The 16,359-nt window shown below is 38.9% G+C and overlaps 1 long non-coding RNA gene across 1 annotated transcript; it reads right to left on the reverse strand.

The window, feature by feature from the left end:
- Positions 1-7,716: 7,716 nt before the first annotated feature.
- LOC109367805 lies at positions 7,717-12,067 on the reverse strand. The gene is made up of 2 exons (XR_004159936.1): positions 9,824-12,067; positions 7,717-7,799 (listed from the first exon to the last, which is right to left on the reverse strand). It is a non-coding gene; the product is annotated as an uncharacterized LOC109367805 (long non-coding RNA).
- Between the last annotated feature and the right edge of the window lie 4,292 nt (positions 12,068-16,359).

Here is a 16,359-nt window from a genome sequence, read left to right on the forward strand (position 1 = left end):
GTGGCTGGGTGAAATAGCTCATGGGTAAGAAATCTGCCTTGTAACCTCCATTCCTGTGGTCCTGTTCTGAGATGGCTTGATCAAGTGTCCCTGGAGTCTTCTCCTGCTATCTGCAAAACAAATAGATTTGTCACAAATGTTAACAGCAGAGGCAAGAAAGATTCTCAATATGTCATGGTAGATGTCATTTGAGAAATCCACTTTATGTTATATTGCTAAAATAAAATGCAAAGAGATGGCATAGATCACAGCTTGGATTAGGTAGCTGTTGCCAGGAGGAAAATTGGGCTACAGCCCAATTTTGTAATATTACAAAAACATACAGAAGGAATGGAATGATTTCATTCTCTAATACAACCACCTTAAACTACAGTTAGTACAAAGATCCCATTTTCATTTGCATACACAATATTTGATGCTTGCATACCTGGAAGGTATAATATTTCTGCAGAAAGTACCCATGCGCTCGCATTTGGCATACTAAAGAATACTTGCTCCAGGGAACAAATATCTGAAGAGATGTAAACCTTTCTCTACAAAAGGATGTACTCTGTGCTATCAGAACTATTCAGAAGCTTTTATGCTGCAGATTCCTCTGTGCCTATAATTTCAGCATCCTTATACAAGGACACAACACTTGGCACGTTTATGTATGTGTTGTGCCTAACACTACTGCCTCTAAAACTGGTATGCTTTGGCGTTTACTTTGCATACATATCTGGCTGTAAATATCCATGGAAAATGCCAGTGACTGAGCACTGCTGGCGCTCCTGCCTACACCGCGTGCAGTGGAAGTTGGTGGTGTGCTTTGTGCTCCCTTTTGGTAACCATGAGTTGTTTGTTCTGTGGAACAAGTTGTACTTAGTAAAGAGCAGTAAGATAAGCGATATCTTCTTCAGCTGTTGTGCTAAAATAACCAAATGAAAGCCCTGCCTCAACACTTCAGAGGAATTTGATTTTTCCTGTTCCTTTAGTTAGGAGCACAGTTCTTCTCTCCTCATTGCCATTCTGACGGGAGCTGCTTATCTGATTGATCTCTGTTACTCTTTCTGTTATACCAGAGACAACAAAAGGAGGAAAAAGGTTGAGATTTAAAATGGCTTTTACAGAACAATTAAAATACTCTATTAAAAATAGTATTATCTAGACAGCTTAATCCAATATAAATATGACGCATGTAAAAATGGAAATGCTTTTTTATAGAAGCTTGCAACCAGTTGATTCAGAAAACAGTGAGTGGACATCCCTTCTGAAGAGGAAAGGTCCTCTTGAGCGTGTATAAACAAATGCTGCCAGCTATTCTTTAAGAAGAATTCTTAACTATCCATCACAAATACTTCAAAGTCGCTTGGCATAGCAATATATTGTAGTGTTCTTCCTGTGCAAACAAACATCTAAAAATGCTTCTGCTTATGCTCATTAATATAAGTGCCTTCAACAACATATTGAAAGTGACTTCTACATCTGGTTGCCTTGAAATTTATTAATAAACATGCTGTTTAATACATGATTTAAAAAAAAAAAAAAGCATTCAGAATTCATTTTTGGGAGATTAATTTTTTTTGTCTTTTCAGACAGCAGAGAAAACAGATGGAGGTTTTTTTTTTTTTCTATGTATGTATCTGCTGTGGATTACCTGTATTTTCTGCCAAGATACCAGGTAATGCACAAAAGGGGGAGCTTTGCAAAGGTCAGGGAAAACATCCTTTAATGACAACGAGACAGTGAAATGCTGAATTGGGAACCCACCCTGGAAGGTCACACTGTGAATAATTTAAAGGAAAAGAAACTGTACCGGTTGTGCTTCATGATTTTGCATTACAATATGGCCTTACCCTGCAACAGTGCAGCCATCTGGATTTCTTTTACAGCTGTTACTGATTTTTGTTTCCACACTGAGTTGTGGTTAATTAGAGCCTACTCTTTTACCATTTGGGTTTTCGTTTTGAGGATGCTTCCCTGTGGGTTGAAGCTTTGATGAGCTTGTCAAAATCTCTTCGTTTCCATTTGTGCTTTTTATGTAGGATATCCCCCCCTATATGCATGGCATACCTCTTAGAGACACTACAATAATCAAGCTGGTACAATGTGTATAGGGCCTGTCAGGGTGTCTGAACATTTGCTGAGTATTGATTTTTCTGCACTATGCAAATTAATGGGAAAACTTAAATCTTGAAGTCTCCTTCCTGACCTACTGCTTTAAACAAATTGTAGAGAGGGCATTATCGAAGCTGGAATCTGAGTGACGGCCAAGGGAGGGTGACGTGTGAGTGCTTGGAGTCTTTGCACAAGTTGGAACAATTAAAGCTAAGCAAAAAAATGACAGGAAAGTGCAAAACAGTGTTTTATCCCAAATGAAACCAGATTACTTCAGAAACCAAAAGGTTCCTCTCCTGTGACAGCTTTCATATAGCCCTCACAAACTTCAGCTGCCACCACCTGATGCAATAGAGGCGTGTGTCATTGCTGGCCTTTTATGGCTTTGTTTCCAGGGGAGAAAGAAGTCATGGGGGCTAAAATAAAGTTAGCATGAGTTTTCAAAAAGGTTTGTATTTTAAAACACCTGTTACGTATTTCTCCATGTGACCTCCAGTTCTGGGCAAACAAAATTGGAGGTGAGAACAGAAAGTCAAGAGCTAATATTGACTTGAAGTGCTCTTAGTTCAGTACTGCCAAACCAGGATTTGCAGACCATTAGCCGCACAAAACCCACCATCTGCATAGGAAGGATAAAGAAATAAATATTAGAAGTTCTTTTATTTGCCTGTGGATTATTTATTTATTTATTTTGAGATTTTATTCACAAATTTCTCTCTACAACTGGAGGTGGAACCATTTTGTTTTAAGAAATACTGAACTCTCAGCACTGCAGGGAAAAAGTAGGAGTACTTTAATGAAATAGCTAAAGTGGTCAAAATTGCAGGTTGTTGAGATACTGGGCAAAAACACATTGCTATTACATTGTTGCTTAGACAATGACAAAAAGGATTAGTTTTTGTATTCCTCTACTTTAATGAAGCCGTTGGATGAATAAGGCAGTAAATAAGGCTAATCAATAAAAGAGGAACTCCTGTGGCAGCAAACAGACTGGCTGCAATGCAACAAACTATAAGTACTGAGTGAATTAAGATCTTGGATAGAATGATTCTTTGAAGGGGCTCACATCTCCTGCGACAGCTGGACCTGAGTGAAAAGAGGGCTGACTTTGCTGCAAGCATCCTCATTCTCTCTTACATCACAGACACAGACAATTACACTGCTGGGACACCTTGCCACTGCACCGTGCCACGGGTTCAAATTTACACTTGCAGGAGGCTCAGCCTGCCCCAGTGTGTGTAGTTGCTGCAGCCTCAGTCAGGTGCAGGTGTTGGATGGGTTCTGTATTCTGCATCTAACTTTCGCCTGACACTTGGATGATGGCAAGGAAAGACTGTAAGCAGCATATGAATTACTGTAATTTCTGCTCATTTGTACTAAGCAGATCTCTACTGACAACATTAAGACTGAAGCTGTACCTCTGATGCACCAGACACCATAAGGCTGGGAACCTCCTGGAAAAATGGTGTTTCATCAATAAATGTTGACTGCATAAAACCCAATTAATTTACATGTTGATTTATATTTTTTTCTTTTATATAGTTCCTGTCCTCCTTCCTACTGCTTTTTCCCTTTTGTTCCTCCAGTTAGCAATGCTGCAGTCTTCCTTCACTAATGGCATCTTTCAGTCCCAGTTCTGCTTCCTGTTGACAGGCTCCAGGTGTTCAGAGACCCAGGAGTCACTTCCATGCATTATACACAACTTCATCTCTCCCCCTCTTTTTTTTTTTGTTTGTTTTTATTTTAGCTATATAATTACATTTTATTTAACTTACAATACTTACAAACCTAGACTCTCTGCCTTTGTTTTCCCAGCCCTGGGCCATTCTTCTGCTAGGTTTGTAAACATTTAAAATTTAAAGATTCAAATTTAATTACATGTTAAGAAATTTTGCTGAGCTTTTTCATTTTCTCAGAATTGTTCATCTCGACAATGCTTCTTGTATCCTCAGATTCAGGCAATGTCTCAAATGTGCATAAGAAGCCTGAGAAATAAAAGGGTGACTGAGTCATGCGAATTTACTTTCTTGACTTTTTGTTCAGGGCATTTCTTCACATGAACTGCTTTCCTATTTGTACTTCCTCTCTATTTCTTCTTCCTTGGTCTGATGAAAGAGTGCTAGCACAAAGAGCTCCTCAGTAACAACAGCCTTTGTGTGGTAAAGGGCAAAGAGGTGAGCTACTTCCATCCAGGATGGAAAGAGAGAGATGAAAAGAAGGACGCACGAGGAAACATATTCACAGCATGAGCATTAGTAACTGGTCTCTGCCAAACACTTTAAGGTTGGTGCTTCTGGCCACGTAAAATGTCTTGATCACAGCTGCCAAGTGAGTCAGTATGTTTTCTGTATAAATTCAGAGGTATGACCCCAAAGAGCTTCCTGTGGCAAATGATAGTTCTTACAACTGATAGATTGCTGTACTGTTTGTCAGTCTCTGCCACCCCAAAATCCTGGTGACTGCCTGCTTGCACAGAGTAAGAAAGCCTGCATTTTCCAAATGACCAGCGTGTTTCCATTTTCATTAGATGTTGACATGTCTAGTTTTGGCAGTCTTGTAACATAACAGCAATCCCTGTATACTTCTTAGTCACAGCCAGGGCTTCTGGGGATTTCGCAAATAATGTGTTAAAATTGTGAAGTAACGGATATACAGATAAGATCAGTGACTAAAAGTTGTTTTGAGAGCTAGGAAAACCACTTGTTCTGTATCTGTGAGGAGCAGAGCTTCTCCCCTCAACTCACTGCATGCTTCAGCTGAGGGAACATACTTGTGGTGTTCTCAGGCAGCTCCAGAGCTGCTCAAAGCAGTGATCCAGAACTGCACATATTGAGGAGAAAGAAGACACTAATGTAATGGCTTTGGAGCTAAAATGATTGTTGTGACACTGTGTCATGACGTCCCAAAGGTGGTGCAAAGAGAAAGAGGAAAAGATGGAGAGGGTAATATCTTAATTTCTTCCTTTCCCCAACTTCTGACTTCTGTTGATATTTTCCCCTTTGGGTCTGAAGGACAATCATGGGCCTTTGAGGAATGGGTTATTCACCTCCAAATTCTGGGTGTATTTGCTGCAGAGGAAAAATGATGAACACAAACGTGGTCTCTTCACTCTAATGTCCTTTAATAACCCATAATCTGCTTTGGAAGCTTATTTCTGTATGCCAATACAATGGATTTGCAGTTCTGAAAAATGTCAATATCAGCATAGTAAACAGACTTTTAGCATGTAAAAAAAAAATGTTCATAACCTCACAGGCTCTAGTAATCGTTGTTGTTAATTAATAAGTCTTTATTATCTCTAAATTGAAGTAATACTGTGAGCCACTTGTGCTTACTGCTTAACTTTACTTAACTGTCCAGTCATTTGTCACAACAATGACTAACCAAGACACCAAGTCCATATGCAAATATGTTCCCCTGCTCTTAAGGGACTGTTAGTTAGCAAGCTGCCCGTTTAATTCTGAACACGTGGGAACTGCTGTGTAGTGTGAATATGATGGACCAGCAGACTTGTTTCAGTGCCAAAACGCGTCACAATCAGACATAATTTTTCAGTGCCACATTACCTTTCTGGGAACTCTCCTGACACACATAGGCTTTTGTTTTCTTCTTTCTGAACCATCATTAGATGCTCAGGGATCCAGGAATGAAACACACCATGAGACTTGGGAGTACTTTACATGGCTGGCACACAGCCTTCTTTCTTTTTCTTCTAATTCTGAGGTAGAAATGGCTGTGAAAGAATTTAGTTGTCTTTTTTTCTTGCTTCCTGTTACTTTTGCAACGACCTCTGAACTTGCATTTATACTAGGATTATACAAAGAGCTGTGGGATTGAAATTTATGTGAATAAAATAATGTTTTTTAAAGTGCCAATTATTTAGTAGGGGCGTGTGGTATGATTTGGCATGCTAACAGCATGATGCTGAGTGTGATACCTAACACACCTTAGCTTTGTGCCCCCAGTTTACAGTGGGGTGCAACCAAGGAGTTTCAGCCTCATTAAGTACAACCTGCGCATACTATTTTATAAAGCTATAAATGACAGCCATGAACTGTGAGGCTGCTTCCATTTGATGTAGTATTTTTGCTGCAATTCTGACAGACCAATGTAAGGTGTGAAGGTGCAGAGTATCTTCTAGGGAATGAGCAGGGAGAAGTGGAAAAGCTAAAAAGCTCTCAATACCAAAAGTTTGCCTCTGGGTTAGAAACAAAAGCTTCAGTATACAACTCAGTGTTGCAGAACTGTTGTTGATATGAAGAAAGACAAAACCTTGCCCACCTTTCCAACTCCACCAAGAGGTCTAACAAAAGATGCTACTGCTACCTTTAAACTTTATAAGCATTGCAGTATCCCTTCTAGGAGCTGTACAATATAAAGGTGAGGCCCAGCTTTACTTACAGGAATGGCATTTCCTAACATCTCTGGCTTGCTGGTGCAATAGAGTGGATCCAGTCTGTCCTGCTCCTTCAACCCCCCTCAGATGGGAGCTGTATGTCCTGCTGAGGTGCTAGAGAAGCTCAGTAGACTAGAAACACTGAATCAATGTATATTTTCTATGCACTTACGTGAGCTATTGTCCCTCAGCACAGCTCACTCTTCAGGCTGCTGTGGTCAGTTCAAGAGCGACAGCAGATTGCCAAGTCCATGGTTATTGTGAGGCAAATGAAGCTCTGTAAATTTGTGAGAAGCAAAGGATCAACAAATATTAAATAATAAAGTAAAAGTGAGAGCACTACGCTGTCACTGCTTGTATTCAATCATGTCATTGGTCATCACTTTCACTCTGTTTTGTCTTCCCCATTTTATGGACAGTATTATTAGCTCTATATACTCAAATGTTCCTATTGCACTGACCTTTAGCTTTACCTCCTTTTTTTGTGGAACTCTTTGCCTTTTTGTGGAGCCTTCCTTCTCTTCATCATTTATACCAATCTTTATTTTGTTTGCCACTTACTGAGAATGGGAAGCACCCACTCCTAGTGCTGTGCGCTGGTCAGGAAAAGTGAGGTCTGTCAAAACAAAATTTAAAAAAGGTCATTTCTTTCCTTCCTGCAGGGCTCTGCAACAGTTTGAGTCTTGAGCATCAGCAGGGCAGTGAATAGGACGTGGTATTTTAAAACTGGACGGAGAGTGCGGTCCTCTCACAGCTCATGGTATCATGGATGATTGATCATTGTAGCAGTTTATTAGTCTGACATTTCACTTGCTTTCACATTTTGAATTGAATGGAGATTTCTGTATTCCCAACAGGCTACGGAAACCTCAGGAACAAACTTAATATTATGCATGCTTGGAAATTTTTGAATAGACCTTTTTATTTTAAGAGGACAGAAAATTTTATATTGAAATTGAAGGATGCTGATTTGTGGTTGGATCTTTTTGCTTGTTTCTATTTTTTCCTGTAGATTATACTATTATATAACTCCAATGTTAGTCGGTATGAAATGAAATATAGAACCAAAAAAAAAAGATGTAAACAAGAATGAAAAATTTTTTACTTACTGGACCTTATTTTTGGTGTTATTAATTTGTTGGCAAATTCCCATTTTTCACTCCATTTTGGAGAGAAAATTCTTCTATTATCAGCAGTTCATGACTATCTGCATTCTGACCAGCATTCTGTGTTGAACCACACTGTTTGTCTTCCTCTTTTCCTGTTGGCTGTGCTGTGCAACATTTTCTGTGGTCAATGGTGTTACCTGGTAGGAATTGTTAGAAATGCCTACGTATCAGCAGTGAGAAAAGAATTAGGCAGCAGTGAGTGACTCTTGCTGAAGAAATGCAGAGGATGTTTGGCTAATGGAAAGAAAATGGAGGAGCCTTTCTGGCTGCAGTTCTGATTTTGGAAAGTCTAATGGAAGATTTCCAATAACGTTCCTATCTATTACTTGCATGGCAGTGTTCTTGGCAGAAAGGAGATGAGACAAAGAGAGTCCCCAGGAAAAGAAAGCAGAAAATGGAAAGGGGAAGAAGAAAAAAAAAAAAAAAAAAAGGAGAAACGTGGTTAATGGAGTTTTCACAACAAAATAGTAAAAAAACTTAAAAAAGAATTCTGAACAAGTGAAGGTGGATGATCAATAGGTGCCTAAAAGAGAAGAGGAGGTGGCCATGACTGAGAGGCTACAGAAATCATAGAGAAAAGTGCAAAAATAAGAAAAAAGTCAACTGAGATTTTCTTTCAAGTAATCATTTGGAAACAAATGGTTGTGCTGAGTGTGAGGTGCTGTTTTCTGAGTATTGAGAAAGAAGCAAATAGCTTGACTTCTGGTACTTTTTTCTTGTCTATATTAATATCTCAGGGGGCATGGTATTGCCCTAAAGTCCTATGATAGGGATAGTCTGTACTGTGAAAATCCAACAGTTTTAATATATCTGGCCACCATATATGTCACAGGGCAGGAGAATCATGCAATTATTCTTTAATTATATGATTAGTTAACAGGGTTTCCTATTAAGCACCATGTAACTACATGAAGATTACTATGTAATTACCTTTAGTAGATCCAAAATTAATTAGCATATAACCTGTATTCTTGCCTTTGGGTTCAGAAGGCTATAATCTTGTAATGATATGGTACTCACTCTGTTGTTATCCTGCCACTACATGCTAATTTCCATGTAGTTAAATGCAAGGTAGTTTTCATACCAGTAGTATTTGTGCCCTCTTACAGTTGTCCTATAAACTTGTGCCCCTGTTGGCTTTGACAATGACATAAACCAATTACATTTTCAAATTGCCCTTGTGAAATGCTTTTGTTATATCCCTTTCTTGCTGCTATGCTGTAAACTCAGCTGGATGTGAACTGTAAAAACAATCATGAGGTAGGCAGCTTGATTAGCTTCATTCATTTGCTTTATAGCACCAAACCTAGTGCAAAATGTACACATCCATGTCACTGATGTTTACTGCTCATTTGTTGCAAGCAATGAGTTCTAGGTAGTAAATGCTGCAGGTAATGCAGCATTTCAATAATCATAATAAAATGATGTATACTTTCAAGATAAGTGTCTCTGTCCAAGTAAGGAGTTTTAGCAGAGATGAAGACTTTCTGCATGCTGTTTCTCTTCTAAAACTCAGTTGAAATAGTGGTGAACAAAGCTAACCTGGTTTATAAACAGAGGTTAGGTTGTATCTTTTAGTAGATGAATAAAATATTTCAGAACTGTGGGCTCTATCTTCTTCCATATGTAAGAGCGAATAAATTGTTCTGCAGTGTATTTTTTGCTATTCAGTTTCTAATAAAGAGCTCCATCATACCTCTCAGCTGGGACAGGACAGCAAAAGTGACAATATAAATACAGTCAGTTTGATTTTTTGGTGGGTTGTTTTTCTTTTGCTCATTTTTGTTTGTGGATTGTTTTGTTTTATTTTGCTTTCATTTTGCCTCCTCCTGTTTCCTTTGCATTGGTTTTCCGTGGTAGAAGAGAAGTAAAAATAATTTTTCATTGGGCAAGAGTTGAGCTAACCTAAATTGTACTCGCACTCTGTAGGACACAATATTTTATATCCTGTAAATCTGTATCACTTTATACAGGAATGGTGTAAACTACAACTGTTCCTCCTTCAGCTTTGAAACTTACCCAGTAATTTGCCATTAAAATGAATAGTGTTTTTCAGGTATTGCTTCTTAGCTACAATCATAATTTCTGCACTGATAATTTTCACTGTGCACAGTATGTGATTTCAGAAGCTAATGCCAGTTATTAGGATGTAAGTATGTACCTTGTCAGTAGCTTTTTCTAATAGCTCTCCATCCCATCAGTCTTCCTGTCTGGTACCTATGAGGACAGTTAGTTTGGTCAATCAGCAGCAACATTTTCATCGGGTTATTTGAATAGTAAAGAGAGGAAAAAAAAGTATCAAATTAGTAACTAAGGGGAGAGTGGTTGTCTTGCAATTTTTACCTTAAGTATTAATTAAAAGCAGAGAATCAAAGAATCATAGAATATCCTGAGTTGGAAGGGTCTCATAAGGATCATTGAGTCCAACTCCTGGCTTCCCACAGGATCACCCAAAAATCAGACCTGAGAGCTCTCATCAGACAGAGAATGTTGTCCAGACACTTCTTGAACTATGCCATGACCACTGTCCTGTTCCAGTGCCTGAACACACTCTGGTGAAGAACTTTTCCAGAGGACTGGATGTACAAATGAAGTTGTGCCTAAAACGTTATGGATGTATTGCATCCACCTGCACAACTTCTACGGCTCTTGCCATAACACAGTGTGAAATCATTCTTAGACACAAATTTCTCATACTCCCAAATTATGGAGCGCTTTCAAACATTACATAATTTTTTATCAGGATTTCTCTCACCAGAGACTCACAAGTCTTTCCAGAGAGAATGAGACTGCCATAGCCATGAAGGTCCTGCTAGTCTTGATTCTCCAGGCCTAGCAACCCTGGGCAACCCTGCCCAGGCCCAGGCCTCCATGTCAGCCCCATACAGAGACTGCAGCAAGGCTGGGCTTCATCTCCCCAGCCACGAGTCCTGCTGAGCTAAGCCAACGCTCAGGCTCATGACGTGGCCTGGCCTGGCCTGGCCTAGCTCCCTGGGAGTGCCTGCTTCCCCCAGCTCCTGGCAGGATGGGCCCTGGCTGCAAGGCCCTGCCCTGATGGACCCCCATGGAGAGCTCCCACCACTCCTGGTGCTTTGGCCATAGGGAGTAGCTAGACCCAAGCGTTCCTGACAGGAGCAAAAGGCGGGAAAGCATCTGTGGCACTTCTGTTTCTGTGGCTTCATAAAAGACGATAAATGCAGGCAGGAGAAGAGAGAAGAAAGCTTCAGTATTGCTTACACAGGAACAAGGCAGTGTTTTTTGTTTTGTTTTGTTTTGTTCTGTTGGTTGTTTTTTTGCTGAAGTACAGCTGAGAACAGGTATATTGAGCAGATTGCAACATCAGAGAGGGGCACCATGAACCTGATGCAAGTACTGATGAATATTAAGCTAGTCCCAGGCATCCCATCCCAGGCGGCCTTTGCCTTCGTGACATAAGGCCACTACAGACTCATGAAAACCATAACATCCATAAGAATTTCCAAAGACATCCCCTGAATCACACAGGCTGGCTCTCAAAGATGGAGCAGGAGGAGCTGTTTGCCATCATGCACATGGCAGCACGCAATCAGAGCCAAAGTATTGTTCCACCTGTATGTCTTCTCTATGCAAGCACCCAGCCTGATTTTGAGGTACGTGGGTTTTGTGGTCTATCAATCTCTCACTGCAACCTTACTTCTAGGAAAATGTGTTTAACATTGTGATTAATTACAAATGTGATTTGCTGCTTGCACTTACGTCTGGCTTCCCACCCCACTGTCTTCTCTCCTGCCCCACATAGCTTCCTGGTCTGGGCCCTCTCCAGCTATATTCAGTCTGACATCTGGTTCGTGCCTGTGTTCCGAAAGGGCAGTGGCTACCCAACACCTAGCTACTGCTTCCTCACCTCTGCAGTGCTCCCAATAAGTTTACAAGCATCTCTGAACCTAACACAACATAAGACGTGTACATTTTGTCTAAAAAATTGCTCTGTTTTTCCTACACTTGGCATAGGTAGTTTCTAAGCCCAAGGACAGGGCGACTGTGAAGAAATTGTTTTTTAGAATCCTAGGTAAGCCTTGATAGATAGCACGGTGAATTGGTGATGGCTTGGGTCTGTTTAATTTTCCCCCTGCACCTGTTTACAGGTTCACACTGTTTACAGCCCATTAGCATTCTATCAGCTGCAGGTGTAACAAATTTACTTTAAATTCCCTCTCTCTAGCTGCTAATGGAATTACTCAGTAGGAGTAGACCCAGGCAGCTACCTGTTGATCTTACTAACCAATCTCTCTATCTTTAATTTTGATGGTGAGATTCTGATGTTTTTGAGTATGTACTTTGTTTCCAGCTCATTCTGCAGCCATCATCAAATAGTTTCATCAACTATATTTCCCCAGACTGTTTGTGATGTTGTGTGAGAGTGTCAAAAGCCTTAATAAATCAAGAAAAATGATGTGTACTTATTCTTTTCTATCTGTAATGTCTGTCTCTTTGTCAGAGAAGGAAATTACAATAGTTTGACATGACTTGTTCTTCGCAAATCCATTATTGGCTTTTACTTATCACTCTTCCACCCCCTCCTCTCCTTTTTTTTCCTTAGACAGTTTATTTATTTGGTCCAGCATTTTTCTGATAAAGGGTTTTCACTCCTGAAGCTTTCTCTGATTTTTCTTAGTTATGTCAGTTAGCTTAATAAAATTCATTCTCTCTCCATATTAACCCTTTCTGGTTTATATTTCTATACTCTCTGAGCTACAAAACTCTGCTGCTTCTTTTCCCCATGTATCAAAATTACACAGGTTGATCTGAAATTTTTTAGCTTATCTATTCATCTCTTCTAAATAAAAGCACAATACTGCTCTGTTCTCCCTTTTTTCTTTTTTCTTCTTTTTTTCTTTTGGTCCTCATCACTTGCTATCCACCACCTCCAAGAGGTAAATATTAATGCTCCTGCTGTTGTTTCACCTACATCTTTAAATTCCACATGATGAAATCAGCCTGGCCAGTGAACTGAAAATGTCTTAGCAACTTTAACGTCCCTTTCTCTCTTCTAGACAGAAGTATTAACCCATGGGTTGTTGTACTACTAGTGTTAGCAAACTCACTGCAGCCAGAAGAATTAGATGCTTTGACCTCTTTCACATCTTCTACTGACAACTCTCTGTAAGTGGCAAACCAATTCTTTCCTGGCACTTCTTTTTATTAGTAACCTATTTATAGAAATGTATTGTTGTTGCCATGGATGTTCTTAAATGAAAAACACTCATTCAGTGCTTTTCTGATTTAGTCCCTGTCTTAGTTTTATATCTGCTTTTCTGTGTCCTATTCTCCACGTTTAGTGTGTTCGCTTCTTATGTTGAGAGTAATGAAGAGGTTTTGATATAGAGATAAGTATGTGAAGATGAATATAACCTTGTATTTAAATATTCTGAACATTTCAGAAATACATGAAATGCACATCTGAGTTGCTGCATGTTTTTATATTTATGCAAGTGGGCATAAGTTTGGTGAAACTAGAGTTACAGAAAGTGCTCCTGAGCCATGTGTGATCTTTACAATGAAGTGGTTATTTTCTGCAGCAGAAAACGTCCAACTTTGTTATATGCTGTTATTTTGGATTGATTATGTGATTAATAGTTTCAGAGTAGCTCTAGGAACTGAGATGAGGCAGCAGCAAATTCTCTTGGCTTACAAGAAAGCTGCAAGATAAACTTTGAAGCATCTTTTATCTTTCAGATTGTTTGTATCAGCCTTCATTTTTTTCTGTCATTTTTCTCTGTCTCACATTTCCATTTTTCTTTCTTTGTCTGTCTTGTGATGTTGAAAAAGTTGAAGTCCAGGCACAGGCTGGAGAGCCCAGCATGCAATAAAGGTAAAGGTAGCAAACTGCAGGGAGTTCATAGGTGCTCCCTGCTGCAGTGTCTTCTGTTTGAAATAAATTAAACTGCTCCACAATTAAACTGCTTGACTGAAATCTGAAAATCTGATGTCTGATGAGGGGATGAATATAGCATTATTCATCTTTCTTTCCCCTCTGGTCTGCGAACAACTTCTGGGATGTGTTGTATGGCTTGTGTTGACATATGAGGTGGGTCCCAGTGAAGAAGCTTTCTGTGTTTGCTAATAAGACTGATGCTGTTGAGGCAGACTCAGTGCTAACTGTCAAGTTTAGTTCATGATGTTTTGTGCTACCTGCTTTTGCCTTGTATGCCAATAATCAGGTTCCAGAAAGCCAGATTTTGTGTACTTTTCCTTTTTGGGAGAAATTCTTGTGATTTCAGTTATGATGATTCTGGTGGTTCCATCATGGGACATGGTTGTCTAGACTCTGAAAGGCAAGAGATGGTAAATCTGTGGCATATGTAAATTTCACATCTGGGAAAGGATGTAGTCTGTTCCTGAGGTTGAATGTGGGAATGTTAAAAGAATGATGACCTAAAAACAGCATGACCTCTTGGCCATGTACTACTGGTGATGAAGCTGGAGAAATATCCTGGGTCTCAGTTTTCCTTCCCTAAATAAAAGCTGTGTCATTTGGCAGTGTCACTTTCTAACAGGTTGGTGTGATGACAGAAACACTGAGGACAGAATCTGTCCTTTCATCTTTTATTAGTAATGCATCCAGATCTCAAGCCACTAGTATAGGACCAGGTACTTTGGCTTACCCCCTTCTGGATAGGGTGTTGGCAAATGGATCACATTGCAATAGTGTTTTTGAGTAGTGTTGAGTAGAATTTTCTCAAAGAGCAAAAATATGTAATGTTTTGATTTTATCTATGCAATTTTTTTTTTATCATATTTTCTCTTAAGATTTTCCTCTTTAAGATAAGAACATCTCTTCCATCTATGTCTCTGAATCTTGATTGTGAGCAACATACAATCAACTAGCAGCAGCGGTGTTCATTAAGAACTTCACAGATAATCTAGCCTGCCATTTTTCAGACATTTTGTCTTCTTTCTTTCACAGTGACTCAGTAGACAAAATCACCGTGAGTACTATGATCTATTTAAACTAACTGGTTATTTTGCCACACTTGAATAAGCATAAATTGTTTAGAAATTTCTAATACCTTTGTTTTTAAGTAATTTCAAATAACTCACTGGAAAATTTCCACTCTGCATATGTTAAAATTGTACATGTCAAAATCTGCTTGTGTTGTGCTCTCCAGTCTTACTATGGAAGCATTACTATTAATTACAAAGCTATATAACTTAAATGGATATAAATCCAAGCTTTTGGTAATCCTTTAAACTACGAACCTTTTGCTTCTCGGATTACAATAGAAATAACTTCTGAGGAAAAAAAACAGGTGAATCCTACTGAAGAAAAAATGAAGTACAGATACCAAATAAATAAGAAAGTACTTGTGCTTTTCAAATAAAACTTGACACAAGTCTATTTTGAAATGTACTCTGACCAATGTATTCATGGGCAGCGTAAGACTTCTGCAACAGAAAAAGTACACAAATAGCATATGGTATCCATATTTTAGATTCATGTAGTTTTGGAATTCACCCCAATCTGCTATCACATAAAACTATTGCTAAAAAAAAAAAAAAAAATCACTAGAGCCATTATTGCATTTTCATATATCTGGCACTTCTGAAGAAGTACAAACATAATATAATGCATTTTCTAATCAGTAGTAGGATGAGTGCATCTCTTTGTCAGCCTTTGTAATTGGTATTTCACTAAGTGTCCCTAAACCTTTACAGCATCTTAAGCAACCAAGACAATCATTTCTCTAATTTAAGCAAAATAAATTCGGGTTTTCATTCCGCTTGCTCGCTATGTGAAACTACTTCTGTAACATCATTTCTACCTCTAGATTTTTGCTTATAAGTCCTCTAAGGGTCATGTCCTTAGGCTGAGATAGCAGCCGTAAAGCCAAACCTGAAGTTCTCAATAAATTTGAATTAATTTCTGAGTCCTGATTTTTTCTCTAGTGTGTATTTGATTAAAAACTAAGATGGGGCTACTGATGAGATTAGAGCTTTAATTTCAAGACAGAACATGGACAGTTGCCCTCTTGTGACTCTGATACATTAAGTCTTCAAGACTGGACAGGTCTTGCATTGATGATATCCCTCAAAAGAAAACTAAGAAAACTAGAATTTTAATCATGCAACCCTAAATATCACTAAATAGAAATATTTTCATAAGAATAAGAGCACAGACAAAAGGGGAAAAGTGACAGAATAACAGTCAAGAAGAAATACTTTTTTTCATGAAGATGAGATATCAGTTTGGTATTCTGAACCAAAATAATTTCCAGATGCAATTTAGCAAAATTCAAGGAGATTAAGCACACAAATGGATTTCAAGTACGTTGTTATTATAATGCTTGTAAAGGACAGGACATTCAGTCTTTGTGGATTTGGAACAGTCATTACAGTTTGGACTTTTCTTTACCTGTCAAAATGCTAGCTGTTTAATCTGAGCTAATCTTCTAAACATTCTCTGTAGCATCATGGGAAAAGGAAAGACAAGAAACTATTTCTTTGATGTTTTAAGGCTCTGGCTCTGCAATGAGCTCTATATTTATCTGCACCAGACCAATACTTCATCAGGTGCAGACAGCAAGAGCTCTACTGATCATGCAGGGCTTAGATAACTAATGCCATTGGTGACTGAGGATCACTGCATTCAGTACTGTGGGCCAGAGCAGGTACAGAATCAAACCACACAAAGCTCCTTTAGGACTGGGACAAGAATAT

This window comes from Meleagris gallopavo, chromosome 5, assembly GCF_000146605.3.
Source record: "Meleagris gallopavo isolate NT-WF06-2002-E0010 breed Aviagen turkey brand Nicholas breeding stock chromosome 5, Turkey_5.1, whole genome shotgun sequence".
In the NCBI taxonomy this organism is placed as follows: Eukaryota; Metazoa; Chordata; class Aves; order Galliformes; family Phasianidae; genus Meleagris; species Meleagris gallopavo.